The sequence below is a fragment of the Myotis myotis genome, unplaced genomic scaffold, assembly GCF_014108235.1.
Source record: "Myotis myotis isolate mMyoMyo1 unplaced genomic scaffold, mMyoMyo1.p scaffold_m19_p_11, whole genome shotgun sequence".
NCBI lineage: Eukaryota > Metazoa > Chordata > Mammalia > Chiroptera > Vespertilionidae > Myotis > Myotis myotis.
In genome coordinates this window covers 23,179,666-23,194,727 of record NW_023416315.1, presented here as the reverse complement: position 1 = coordinate 23,194,727, position 15,062 = coordinate 23,179,666, and the positions used below count along the sequence as shown (strand labels likewise).

The 15,062-nt window shown below is 45.4% G+C and overlaps 1 protein-coding gene across 9 annotated transcripts in view; it reads right to left on the bottom strand.

Annotated features, from left to right (window-relative positions):
• Positions 1-15,062, bottom strand: part of OSBPL3 (oxysterol binding protein like 3) — a 150,464-nt gene that overhangs the window by 129,981 nt on the left and 5,421 nt on the right. The window contains exon 2 of one of the 9 annotated variants that reach the window (XM_036327860.1): positions 1,322-1,421. The exons of the other annotated variants lie outside the window; for them this stretch is intronic. The gene's annotated coding sequence lies outside the window, so the exon portion shown is untranslated. The remainder of the gene's footprint in view (positions 1-1,321; positions 1,422-15,062) is intronic. 9 annotated transcript variants of the gene reach the window in all.

Genomic DNA, 15,062 nt, shown 5'->3' with positions numbered 1-15,062 from the left:
GTACAAGAATGTTCATATCAGCATTAACTGTAACAGCCTAAATTGGGGAAAACCCAAATGTTTATCAATAGTAATGAAAAAACAAATGCTAGTATTCAGACAAGGGAATTCTAACAGCAAAGGGAACAAACAAAATCCAACATCACACCAAAATATGAGCGAATCTCACAGACCCAAAGAGTCATTTAAGTTACAAAAACAGGCAAAGCTAATCTGATGGTGTCACAAGTCAGGGGACCCCTTAAGGGTAGCCATAGGGACTGGGGACGATAAAAGGAAGCTTCTAAGGAAGTGGTAATATTCTGTTTCTTGATCTGGATGCTGGTTACATACATGTGCTCATCTTATGAAAACTCATTAAACTATACATTTCTGCTGTGTATACTTTCCTGCATGTGAGTTACATTTCAATAAAAAGTTTACCTAAAATAAGAGAGAAGCAATTGGCTGAACCTCCAAAAGAAAATATATTTCTTTTAAAATACCTTTCATGAATAAATGTTTTTAAATGTCATAGTGAGCACTAGCTACTTGCAACCCAACTGCCTTGCACTGGGTTGACCCAAGAGACTACTACTAACAAGAGGTCCCAGAGAAAGCAATGATCTATTCCTGAAGCCATGCAGAGGCCACCCATGGTATTCAGAATTGTTTAAGAAAGAAAGGAGGTGACCACAGATCAGCTATAGGGAACCAGCAATGATTGCAGAAAAAGATGAAAAGACACAAAACCTTTTTAAAATGGTACCAAAATAGCAATTACTCTTAAATAAGCTTTCTGTTCTACTACTAAAAAAAACACACACCCAAAGCTCTTTATTCCAATGTGCCTCAGCGCCCACCTCCCCTCCCACTATTATTTCAAACACTGCACAACAGACAAAGAAAGAGAGTGTCATGGAAGTAGTAATTAATGGCAAATGCAGGTGTCTGAATAGAGGGAAACCAAGGGAAATGAAACACAAACCCTTCCACCTCATTATTCTTCTAAAAATATTCTCATAATATCAAGGCATGCCTTGCTTAGGTAATATATGAATGAATGAGCAACCTGATCAAAATGGTTTTTGTGAACCTCAACCATAGTCCAGATACAAACACTTTGGAGATTTAAAAAAAGGGGTGGGGGAGAGGAATGATGGCACTGAACTAGTCAAGCAGTGCTTCAAATAAACACAGAAATGGACAAAATGAAATCAATGTATAGTAAGCTCAATTATCTGTGCCAATGGAGACAGACTTTTAAGAATCTTTTCTATTGGGCTGTGGAATGTAGACATAGCAGGCACTTTGAGACTGATGAACAGACCCAAACACTTACTCTCCTCTGCCCTTGGCAGTCATTCATTGTAACTTGATCTCCGTTGGGCTCAAATGGAAAAGATCTGAAGAAGATGACTTTGCAGCCAACTTTCAATGTCCTATTGTGAAAGAAGATACCAAAGAGATGATTAACTGAAATTCACAGATAATCCATCTCCGTTCATGTTGGGCAATGTACAACACTGGTTTTGCACAGAAACATCACTAAGTAAGGAGCCCCCTCAGAAAGAGATAAGTAAAAAAGATGTTGTCAAGGTTTTATTACACCTCATCTTGTCCGCCTTCAGGCAAAGGTGCTAATAAATGGTGAAATTTGCAGAAGGCAGGTAGAAACCATGAAAACAAGCAAGTGATCTGAATGATCAAACTTTCAATTAAATTTTTAAAAAATCTGGAGTAAGTAATTCTTCACTCATGAAATGATAAAAAATAATTATTCTCGCTTACAGAAGGAAGAATTAGAGTTAACTACCAATGATCTGAGCTAGAAATGGCATTAAGGGAAAAAGGAAGATTGGAAGTTAACTCCTTTGTGAAAGCAGATTTATTAAAGGCATCCACGCTGACCATTTAGCCATAACCAAACATAAATTGTCTAACACTGACCTGGTTAAACAAGTTTAAAGAGAGGATCACCACATCTAGCTAAGAATAGCTGAAATTAGCCTTGAAATTAGCAATAAAACAGCAAGAAGACCACTTGCTGAGGAGCCGAAAAGGGCTGGCAGTTGGGTTAGTACATTAATCAGAGTAACTACGTCCCTCTAGAACAGTGATGGCAAACCTATGACACGTGTGTCATAGGTGACACGCGAACTCATTTTTTTTGGTTGATTTTTCTTTGTTAAATGGCATTTAAATATATAAAATAAATATCAAAAATATAAATCTTTGTTTTACTATGGTTGCAAATATCAAAAAATTTCTATATGTGACATGGCACCAGAGTTAAGTTAGGGTTTTTCAAAATGCTGACATGCCGAGCTCAAAAGGTTCGCCATCACTGCTCTAGAAGAACTCACAAAATAAATGAGTGGCTTGGGGAGGGACTAAATAAACAAATGCATGGATAGCTTTAGAGCTGAGCATTTACTCACTCATCAGGCATTGACTCTGAGTGTTCACAACACTGCAAAGGAACGACATCCATTGTTTTTGTCCAGCCAACTCATCCTTCTGCCACTCAATCTTCCTGTGAGAAACCATCCCTTCCCGACCCCGGCCTGGCCAGTGATGGCCCCTATGATTCCGTCCCCAGTTATTGGTTCAGGGTTAGGGGCATGACCAAAGACAGGGACACTCAGAGGCAACAGCATCTGCAGAATAGTAGGAAAGAGGCCTATAGCTTATGACAGGTAACCACACAGAGAAAGCTTGCCTGAGAAGGAAACCAGATGAAAACAGGCCAGGAGATGATAAGACACAAGGCCCTGATGACAAGAGTTGAGATCCAGCCATGCCTGAAGGTAGGCCTACTAATAGACATTTTAGCAACATAAGCCAATAAAATTTTCTTTTAAATAGTCCTGAAGCTGGATAGGTTTCTGTTATTTGCAAACAAAATATCCTAATACATCACTGCTTCCTTTAAAGAGGTTTATTCCTTTAAACCCCTTTAAGGAGTAATTCTTCAGCCAGAGCACCCACCTTCAATTGTTAACAGATCAAAAAATATATTTTGAAATGGAACATCTAAGAAGCAAATATGAATAAGTTTGTCCTTTGTTATTCCCTGTGTCTGCCGATGACTGAATTATTTCCTCCCACAAAAGAAAATGAGCTTCTTGGTGTAATTGACTAAGCACACCAGATCCTTACACAGGTCGTTTAGGCCTTGTCTGTCCAGCTCTGTCTTGTGGAGGATCCCAGAAGTTCATAGGCGTTTCAAAGAACCATTCTGCCTCCCCCATGGAAAGGAGGAAACCCCAAATAAAAGGTGTGTGGATTCTACAAGTCTCCCTCCTGGCCCCTTCCCAACCAAACAGAGGCCAGGCATGTGGTGAAACCTCAGTGACAACATGCAGATGTCAGCAGTCACTTCTGTGGGTTTTTCACTCACTTATCATTACAAAGCCACATTCTGATAGGAAAACACAGACTTACTGTAGGAACCTGGCCAGCAGTCTTTGTCCCTTTTTGCTGTATCCATCCTGAGTAGACGATAGCATATCCAGTTGAATTCACATCTGATTGCCTAGGCACACGGTGTGGGTGAGGGGAGTATGCGGAACCAGGTTCTGAATGGCAGAATTTGACAGCATACTACAAGTCCAGGGACCAAGACCTGGATGGGGTCATGGCCCCGGCTTTGCTAACAACTACATGTGACCTTGCATAAACCATTTCACCTTTCAAGGTACCAATTTCCTTATTTTTAACAGGTGACAGGTTAGTGTTTTTCACTGTGGGAGGTGACTCAGGTGGTGGACGGTGAAATCAATTCAGTGGCTGCAGACCAATATTGAAAATATGATTCTAGGGCTCAGACAGGAATTACACAAGATGAGACTCTAAAGCAGCGGTTCTCAACCTGTGGGTTGCAACCCCTTTGGGGGTCGAACGACCCTTTCACAGGGATCGCCTAAATACATCCTGCATATCAGATATTTACATTACGATTCATAACAGTAGCAAAATTACAGTTATGAAGTAGCAACAAAAATAATTTTATGGTTGGGGGTAACCACAACATGAGGAACTGTATTAAAGGGTCGCGGCATTAGGAAGGTTGAGAACCACTGCTCTAAAGCATCTTCTTGTGCCAGAAAGTAAAGGATGTACAGGCGCTTCAAACACCGACAAAACTGGACTATATCAAAGGGACACAGGAGTCAACTGAAAAAGCTCCTACTAGTCAAATCTGGAAGAACTACAGCACTGAAATAAATAAAAGGCTACTGGATTATAACCCACATAAATATCCATACTAATACACTGACTGATTGAATAAATAAACAGAGGAGGATAGACAAACCTACATAATAAGTTATGTAGATACGCTGCCCCTTGAGGAAATGGAACGTAACTTCCCAACCCTTTGGTGTGGGCTGCAAATAGTGGGCTGGGAAAAGAATAACCTGACAGTGCAGAATCCTGACCAACACTGCCTCAGCTGGGGATCAAGGTAAACATCGGCAATGATAAAGCATGTTAACAGTATGTACCCTCAACATGATGTGATGAGAATGGCACTTTACCTCTGTGGTCTTCCTCCCCCAAATCCATAACCCTAATTTTTTTTTTATTATTACTGATTTTGGACAGAGAGAAAGGAAGGGAGAGAGAGGAACATCATCATGTTGCTCCACCTATTCATGCATTCATTGGTTGACACTTGTATGTGCCCTGACCGGGGATGGAACCTACAACCTTGGCATATAGGGAGGACTCTCCAGCCAACTGAGCTACCCGGCCAGGGCCCCATAATCCTAGTCTAGTCATGAGAAAAACATCAGACAAATTCCAACTGAGGGATATTCTACAAACGATCAAGGTCATCAGAAACAAGGAAAGCCTGAGAAGCTGTGACAGCCAAGAAGAGGCTGGCGAGATATGATGACTAAACAACGCTGAAGCCCGAACGGGACCCTGGAATAGGAAAGGCACATTAGGTAAAACTGAGGAAATCTAAATAAAGTACAGGCTTCCGCTGATCTGTATAAAAGGCTCAGCGACCGACCATTCGTCCGTACGCCCGACCGTCTGACCAACCAGTAAACACTGACTCGCGCATGCTCATTACATTTAAAGCTCTCACTGGTGCCAACTGTATGCGTGTGTTTCAATCTGTCATTGTCAATGGTGAATTTGGTTGTCTTTGTTGACATCCTGAAACTGAAAGAAAGCAGCATGGTAGACAGAATATGCAGGTGCAATCATCATGCTACTGAGAAATCTTAATAGTAAATGAGGTCTTTGTAATGGCACTAGATTTATTATCAAAAGATTGCAACCTAACTTAATCGAAGCTGAAGTATTAATAGGATCTGCGGAAGGAGAGGTTGTTCTGATTCCAAGAATTGATTTGGCCCCGTCTGACACTGGCCTCCCATTTAAATTAATTCGAAGACAGTTTCCCGTGATGCCAGCATTTGCGATGACTATTAATAAATCACAAGGACAAACTCTAGACAGAGTAGGAATTTTCCTACCTGAACCCGTTTTCGGACATGGTTAGTTATATGTTGCTTTCTCTTGAGTTCAAAGAGCATGTGACGTTAAAGTTGTAAGTACTTCATCAAAAGGGAAAATAGTCAAGCACTCTGAAAGTGTTTTTACTCTTAATGTGGTGTTCAGGGAGATATTAGAATAAGTTTAATCAATTTATCAGTCACTGTTTTTATCAATGTTGTTTTTATATAATGTTTTTGTTGTTTTTATATTATGTCTTTGTTGTTACAGCATGTTGTTATTGTTTATTAATCAATTTATATATTATTTTCATATACATTTTACTAATTTTCTTTTATCTCTGACACTACTATTAGAGAAAGGGCAAATAGCGATATTAAAATATTTCTTCTCATTAATTTCCTTTCAATGTGCACAAATCCGTGCACCAGGCCACTAGCAGTAATATATTAGTGTTGGTTCATCTAATTGTGACAAATGTACCTTACTAACGTAAGGAGAAACAAAGTGGGGACGCTCTAGTCTATACTATCTTCACAGCCTTTCTGTGGGTCTAAAACTGCTCTAAAGTGAAAAGCTGTTCTAGTATGAAGAATGATTAACACAAACTTTGAGTGTTATCAGAGCACATGCTCTCCAAGCTTTTCACTAACAGTAAAGACAGGGAACACTAGGGCTAACTAAGGTCACAGGAAGAAATTCCAGGTACAAGTCGTTTGCCCCAAGGTCTTCAGTCTGATTCTCCCCACTTTGCAACAAGGTCCATACCTATCCTGCCTACCCACAAGGCTTGGTTTGGTTTTGTGAGAAGCAAAATAAATTAAAGTGATTTACAAATATGGACATGCTATATGAAATATGGGTGTTACGATAACCAAATTCTCTAGTTCTTCCCCTAAATCAGAGTGGGCTCGGGGCTGGTGGAGATTCAGAGTCTTTTGCCTACTGAACCAGCACCTGGATTTTCAAAGGGGTACCTGGACCAGCAGCATCCCCATCACCTGAGAACTTGTTAGACACACAGAATTGTGGGTCCCACCAGATCCACCAAATCAGAAACTCTGGGGTGGGGCCCAGGAATCTGTGGATTTACAAGCCCTGAAGGTCATTCTGATGCTGCTGACGCTGAGACCACTACCCCAGAGAAACCCGTCATGGACCGTGATAGCTGTGAGTCCCACTCACCGGGCCACGCTCCTCCAGCTGGCTCCCCGCCCAGCTAGCAATCACATGGCTCTCACTTCCACCAGGACCCCTTCCCATCTAGGACCACTTGGCTAATGCTACACGATGTCTGTGAGAGAGAAGAGGAGAAACAGTACTCCCCTCGGGGATGTGAGGAAATTCATGACGTGCTGAACCTCTGCATGAGGTAACTACCTAGTGCAAGTCCAAGAACATGGTTATTTTGCCCAACTAATCTGTGAAGTTCTTAGCAATGAGGGAAAATCGGGGCATCTCTCAGAAGCACACAGCACACATTTACAAAGACCCAGATTCTAGCGATAGGAGCACAGAAAGAGCGACTGGAGATGTTTTTGGACAGATGTTGCAGGGAAGTGGGCATTTGCGCCAAGTGGGGCAGAGTATCTACATAACTTTTGGACAGATTCCTGTCCTTCTGGTCTCCCGGCATTTGTCAAGACAAAGGTGTCTTAATCTGTGGATCAGGAGAGGCAGCTATCTCATAAACATCTACACCCAGGTACATCCACCGGCATGCATACTGTATGAAAATAAGACTTGCTCATGCCAGAGTACAAAAGAGGCTTCCAGGTCTGAAAGTAACAAGCAAATTGGAATGCCATTTTGGCCTGGGATCAAACTAGAAAAACAGGAATTACAAGGAGTATGAGCTGGTCGGCATGAAGAAGTTATGCTGTCCTTTTTCTGAACCATGTTTAGGCCACAGTTATTCTTTTCCTATCTGACTCCTCATTGTTGCTGTTATTCCTAATGGCACACATACAATGAATTTAGGACTACTGTTGTAATCTAGAGAAAGACTGTTGAAAAGCTAGGGTGAAATTTTAGCCTGTTTGTGCAACACGGGTATTTCCAAGGTAAAAGGACTGCTGATACAAGCACAATGTCTCTCTAAAGCATAGAGTCGGGATTTATGTGTGTGTTACAAGTGGAATATTACTTCTTAGCATAAGTCATACATAAATCATGCACATAAAATATGTCAACAAATAATCATTTACTTATTTACTTCCACTCTCTTTATTTCCTATTCACCATCTTCAGGAAAACAGAGCTTCCAGCCTGTAATTTACTGAGAGATAAAGTGAAAAGAAGATGAACGATACGCCACCAAAATAGGCAAATTCAGCTTGAGTCAAAAAGCCAACTAGCCGAACGGGTTTGGCTCAGTGGATGGAGCGTCGGCCTGCGGACTGAGGGGTCCCAGGTTCGGTTCCGGTCCAGGGCATGTACCGTGGTTGCGGGCACATCCCACTGGGGGGCATGCAGGAGGCAGCTGATCAATCTCTCTTATCGATGTTTCTAACTCTCTATCCCTCTCCCTTCTTCTCTGTAAAAAATCAATAAAATATATAAATTAATAAAAATAAAGCCAACTAACTAAGCGAGGGCGCCGGAAGTCAGGGCTGTGGAGTGGCTAGGTGCTCGCTGCACCTGCAGGCTCCTTTGGGGATCTTCAGGCAGTTGGGCCTCAGCAGGGCATGGGGGAGGGAGCCACCTGGACCCCAGCTTCTTGCGACACCCTTGGGGGGCTCCTGGCTATGTTCCCCAGCCTGGGAACCCCGGCGGAGGCAGGTATTACTAGAGGATCCACATACCACATTTCTTTCTCCCTCAGTGTGTGACATGATATGTAAACTCAGGTGTGAAGTCAGAGAAAACTGTGATATTGCTGCTATTATAATTGAAAACAATGAAGTGTGCTGGAAGACGGTCACAGACTGTGTGAGTGAGATCAAATCAGAAATAGCTAATGCCTTGAAGAGTCTTCGGTCACCTGCCATTTCTCTTGGCTTAATGAGGCTGATGTCATGTCTAGAACTGGGTGATCAATTCAGTAATGACTTAACTGTTCAACACTCGGCTGTCCTTGGCCGGACTAGATGAATGTACTGAAAGTCTCAGCTGGCTCTCTGTGCACAACTCTTACCTTGCAGGTTCGCATCACCTCGGGAAATGTTTCCAAAACAAGCCTGAGGGGGAATAACAACGCTGCTTCCTGGGCACAAGGCCTTTGTCTGTAAATCTGTAATAACTACACCAAGAAGTGTGAAAACAAAGGCTACTTGTTGGAGAAAATATTCAATTGCTCTTCTTTGACACAAATATCAGCTCTCAGGAGAAGCATTTTCTGTGTGAGAAGTGATTTTTGAAGTTATGGGCCAATAAGCGTTAGAAGTGTTTGAGCTAGCTGTTTCTCAACAGGTTTGCTGCCAGAACACAGGCTTTATAAACACACACACACACACACACACCGCTAAACCGTCATCATTGGACACACAGATTCAGAAAATTTACCATTTAAAAGAGTCCTTCTTGGCCCTGGCGGGGTGGCTCAGCTGCTTACAGCATCATCCCCATAAGCCAAGGTCGTAGGTTCAATCCCCAGTCAGGGTACATACAAGAATCAACCAGTGAATATACATATAAATAAGTGGAACAACAAATTGATGTTTCACTCTCTCTCTCCTTCCTCTCTCTCTCAAATCAATTTTTTAAAAAGTCCTCAACAAACTGAAGGGTTCATCATTCCTTAAAATGCTATGCATTGGCTCATCCTGCATCCTCTGCCTGCACTGTCCTTTCTACCTAGCCTCCACTCCCTTCCCTCGTCTCAACCTTCCGTGTCCTTCAAGGCTTGGCGCAAATGCCCACTTCCCTGCAAAAACATCTCCAGTCGCTCTTTCTGTGCTCCTATCGCCATAGAGGCAGAGGCAGAGGCACGGCTGAGATTGGATCCACATTCTTACTCTCTGACTCCCAGTCCTGTGCTTCCCACCACACAGGAGGGGCTTTTAGTCAACACTTGGCGGTAGAGGCCAAATGGCCAGCCTCCACCCTAGCTCCGGCTCTTGTTCTCTTTGTGACAGTGGGTAAACTACTTAAGCCTCTCTAGGCCTTTGATAGTCAAGAGGTTCTTTGGGTAGAAGCAACAGAAACCAATCTGGCAAATAAAATCAGAGAAAATGTATTGGAAAATAACAGTTTGAGGAACTGAAGGGGGGCTGGAGAAGCAAAGGGTGGCACAGCTTCAGGAGACCGGAAGCCAGACCACAACAACGTGGACTGAACAGGAACAGTCTGGTCAGGACACACCCTAGGCAGCAGAATCTGCATGACCCTCAGCATTGAACCCAGACTCCTGCAAGAGGCTCACAGGACCACCCATGGCCACAGAGAATGGGGCCCTCGTTCTGGTCCCAACAGATCGTATCCCAAGGCAAGGAGTGTCCTCAAATGGAACCTGGAAGGGTAAATGGATGTTGGACAACCAAAGAGCAAAGACTGTCATTGTTCTGCAGTCACTTTAAAGGCAAGATGGTTCCCCATTCCCTAATGCCTCCAACAAGCTCCAAAGGAGTTCATTCTACATACACTAACCCAGGGGTCCTCAAACTACGGCCAGCGGGCCACATGCAAATACAAATATTGTATTTGTTCCCGTTTGGTTTTTTTACTTCAAAATAAGATATGTGCAGTGTGCATAGGAATTTGTTCATAGTCTTTTTTTAAACTATAGTCCGGCCCTCCAACGGTCTGAGGGACAGTGAACTGGCCCCCTGTTTAAAAAGTTTGAGGACCCCTGATTTAGACATTCATTGGATGAATCTTGTATGTGCACTGACAGGAGATGGAACCTGAAACCTTGGCATATGGGGAGGACACTCTGACCAACTGAGCTACCTGGCCAGGGCCCCAGCAAGTTATGTTAAGATACTTTCATGGTTATGCTGGAGAACAGGTTGTTAGAACTTACTCAGTTTGTTACCAAGGTACTAAAAACACAACTTTGGATTAAACTGCCCACAGCAAATAAACCTACATGTAGCACCATAGCAATTACCTCGAGGAAGAGAAGGTAAACCCCTCCACCTCCTCCCTGCCACCTGACCTCCTACAATCAGCAGAAACAAAAGGGCGAGACTTCCTATGTCATGCTCCTCCGAGAATTCCCCAGCCACATTCTCTTTCCTCCTCTACTTCAGACCATAATAGCCTGAATCATGACCCAGAGAAAAAAAGGAACTTTTCTCTCCAGGGTCCCAATTAAAATGCAGACCCATTCACTTTGATCCACATATCTCCATTCTAATTGAATTCTCTGGGACTGTTTAGTATCTATACCCCCTTCTAAACTGTAATCTCCTTGAAGGGAGGTTCCACATCTATCTACTTCACCTCCAGGTGCCCTGTACCCAGCATGGTGCCTGGCACACAGTGTGCATGCTCAATCAGTACTTATCTAATGTATGAACAAACATCCTACTGCATGCATTCATCCTAGGAAAGCATTTCCTTCAAGTTTAATCATGTTTGTGAGATGAGAAAAATATTTAGCTTTTGCTTCTAAACATTTCAGATCACTGCTCACCACAAATAATTTGGAGAAAAGAAAAAATATATATGTGTGTGTGTGTGTGTGTGTGTGTGTGTGTGTATCCTATCTAATAAAAGAAACATGGTAACTGGCGTACGACCGCTACCCTTCCCATTGGCTAATCAGGGCGATATGCAAATTAACTGCCAGCCAAGATGGCGGCCGGCAGCCAGGCAGCTTGAAACTAACATGAGGCTTGCTTGCTTCAGTGACGGAGGAAACCAACGTTCCCCGCCTGCCTTGCCAGCCTCTGAGCCTTCAGTTTCAAACATTGTAACAAATATAGAAGCTAAAAAAAACACCCAGAAACCTGCTTTCAGTGAGCCGGGATATCAGAGCTGGAGTTGATACAGAGTTTCGATTATAGAACCCAAACAAACCAGATACCTGCTTTCAGCAGCGGAGGCCTAAGAGCTGGAGCCTCAGAGCTAAAGCTGGCCCAGAATAAAAAAATTTTAAAAAAAGAAAAAAAGGAGCGGTTGGGAGCTTCCGTCACCCTCCAGCCTGAAAAGAGCCCTCAGCCCCTCACCCAGACTGGCCAGGCACCCCAGTGGGGACCCCCACCCTGAAGGGTGTGTGACCAGCTGCAAACAGCCATCATCCCCTCACCCAGGCTGCCCAGGCACCCCAGTAGGGACCCCCACCCTGATCCAGGACACCCTTCAGGGCAAACCAGCCAGCCCCCACCTGTGCACCAGGCCTCTGTCCTATATAGTAAAAGGGTAATATGCCTCCCAGCACCGGGATCAGCGGAGCCGTGAGGCCTCCCGGCACCGGGATCAGCATGACAGGGGGCAGCGCCCAAACCCCCTATCGCCCTGCAGCTCTGTGTGTGACAGGGGGCAGCGCCCAAACCCCCTGATCGCCCTGTGGCTCTGTGTGTGACAGGGGGCGGGGCCACAACCTCCCTATCCACCCTGCTCTGTTCGTGACAGGGGAAGGTGCCCCAACCCCCTGATCAGCCCTGCTCTGTGCCTGATAGGGGGGAGCTCCCCAACCCCCTGATCGCCCTGCGGCTCTCTGTGTGACAGGGAGCGGCGCCTCAACCCCCTGATCGGTCCTGCTCTGTGTGTGACAGGGTGCGGCGGCCCAACCCCCCCCCCCCCACACACACACACACACGGGCCCTGCTCTGTGTGTGACGGGGTAGAGCCATAACCTCCCCATTGGCCCTGCCCTGAGTGTGACAGGGTGCGGCACCCCAACCCCCTGATCCGCCCTGCTCTGTGTGTGACAGGGGGCGGTGCCCCAACTCCCCTATCAGCCCTACTCTGTGAGTGACAGGGGGGAGCTCCCCAACCCCCTAATCGGCTCTGCTCTGTGCGTGACAGGGAGAGCTCCTTAACCCCCTGATGGGCCCTGCTCTGTGTGTGACAGGGGGGAGCTCCCCAACCCCCTGATCTACCTGCTCTGTGCATGACAGGGAGAGCTTCTTAACCCCCTGATGGGCCCTGCTCTGTGTGTGACAGGAGGGAGCTCCCCAACCCCCTGATCGACCCTGCTCTGTGCGTGACAGGGTACGGAGCCCCAAACCCCCTGATGGGCCCTGCTCTGTGCGTGACAGGGGGCAGCGCCCCAACCCCCTGATGGGCCCTGCTCTGTGCGTGACAGGGGGTGGTGCCACAACCTCCCCATCGACCCTGCCTTGAGTGTGACAGGGGGTGGTGCCCCAACCCCCCAATCGGCCCTGCCCTGAGCGTGACTGAGGGTGGCATCGCAACCTCCTGATTCGCCCTGCTCTGTGCATGACAGGGAACGGCGCCCCAACTCCCCAATCGGCCCTGCTCTGAGCCCGACCAGGGGCTGCACCTAGGGATTAGGCCTGCCCTCTGCCACCCGGGAGCAAGCCTAAGCCAGCAGGTCATTATCTCCCGAGGGGTCCCAGACTGCGAGAGGGCACAGGCCAGGCTGAGGAACCCCCCCCCTCCCCGCTCCCCGAGAGTACAAATTTTTGTGCACCGGGCCTCTAGTATATATATATATATATATAAAGCAGTGACCATAACACCGTAACGACCATAACGACTGGTTGCTATGACGCCCACTGTGGCCAGTGAACTGGCCAGATCAGGTACATATGTCTCCTTTTACCCCCCTTGACCCAAGAGCTCTCTACGTGGTTAGCTGAGGCTGATCCCTGAGCATTGCAGCTTTACTTATTCCTCTGCTCAAACCTGCTCTTTTCCCATTCTTCCCTGTTACTGTTCTCAAAAGTATCCTTTAATAAGGACTGCCCACTACTGGATTCTCCCACCCTGATCAAGGGTGGGGCTGGCCAGCCAAACACCCCACCTCCTCCTCCACCCCACCCCCAACCAGCCCAGCCCCTGATCGACCCACCATGCCATGATAGGCCCACAGCCCCTCCCCCCAGCCAGCCCCGCCCATGATCACACCCCCAACCCCAATAGGGGGCAGGGCTGGTCAGCCAAGCTCCTGCAGCCCCTCCCCACAGATGGACCTGCCCCCGATGGGCCCCCACCACCCTGATCGGCCTCACCCCTGACTGCCCTCCCCCACCCCAACGGGGGGGCAAGGCCAGCCAGTCAACCTCCCGCAGCCCCTCCCCCCCAACCAGCCCCACCCTCTATAGGCCCCCACCACCCTGATCGACCTGAAGCCCCTCCTCGATCACCCCCCCCCACCCTGATCAAGGGCAGGACCAACTGGCCAACCACCCATGGCCCCTCCCCCATGCCACTGACCCCCAATCGGTCCCCCAACCCCAATTGGGGGCAGGCTCTGCTGACCAATCACCCGTGGCCCCTACCCCCAGCCAGTCAGGCCCTGATCAGCCCAGACAGGGGCAGGCCAGCCAGCCAACCTCCCTCCATCTCCTCCTCCCAACAGGCCCAGCCCTGATCCACCCCAATTGGGGCCAGGCTGGCTGGATCCCACCAATGCACGAATTCGTGCACTGGACCTCTCATTTGTTTTATAAGATTCAAACTGTAACTTTAAATTTCTTATATTACATTTGATATCAAGACAGAAAACAAGTACGGCAATCTTTAATTATAGTACCACTTTTTAATACATATGTTATATTGAGAAAAGTGTTTGACCCACAGATCTCTTGTTGGGCTGCTTGTTGCAATTTAATTTTTTTCTACTTTACATTCAAGCGATTTTTCAATTCAAGTCCACTCTCTCCTGAAATCACAAATGAGAAAGAACATCCTCTGGGGTTGTCTAGCCCACACCTCTCAGAACTGGGTGTATTACCTTGGCTATTATTTTGTAAGCAGACAACCTTGACAGCGACATGATGTTCATCTAAAGAAATTTGATATGAAATCAATTTTTTTCTCAGCTTAACATCCACATATTATTGTTATTATTATTTAAGAAATATATCCCACTCATACCCCAAGAGTCTAGAAACAATCACTGTCTGGCTCCAAACAAACAGATTTACTCAGAGTGATTATAAAGCCAGTACAAGGAAAATTCAATTTTAGGGTATAAACAATGTGATTAAGAACAATGAAATTACCGCTGCATTTTCTACATTTTTCCAAGATGAAGAAGAAAATGTTTCACCAAATACAAGACAAAAGAATCAGATGACTAGCTAAAGGAGAAATTCTTCTACTTCCTCATGCTGCGGTTCCACTGATTATAGAAGAATTTTTTAATGCTCACATGGATGATATAAGCCCAGGATAACACTGGACGACTACAGCCTGCCTGCTACAGCTTCTACAAAGGATCATCTTTGAAGGCATCCATATTTCCCAGTCTTTACATATAAGAGGAATCCTTTACAGAAAATATTTTATTCTAGTTTTTGAAAATTCAGACGTCTTTGATATTTTTAACTTATTACAAAAAATTTCCCAGCATATACAAAAGTTATACTTTCAGCAGCACTATCCAGCAGCAGAAACGTAATAGGAGCCAAATGTATAATTTTATTTAAGTAGCCAATTAAAAAGAGTAAAAGGAAACAGGCAAAATTATTTTTAATTATATATTATGATGTATCCAAAATATTATCATTTAACATATAAATGATAAATTA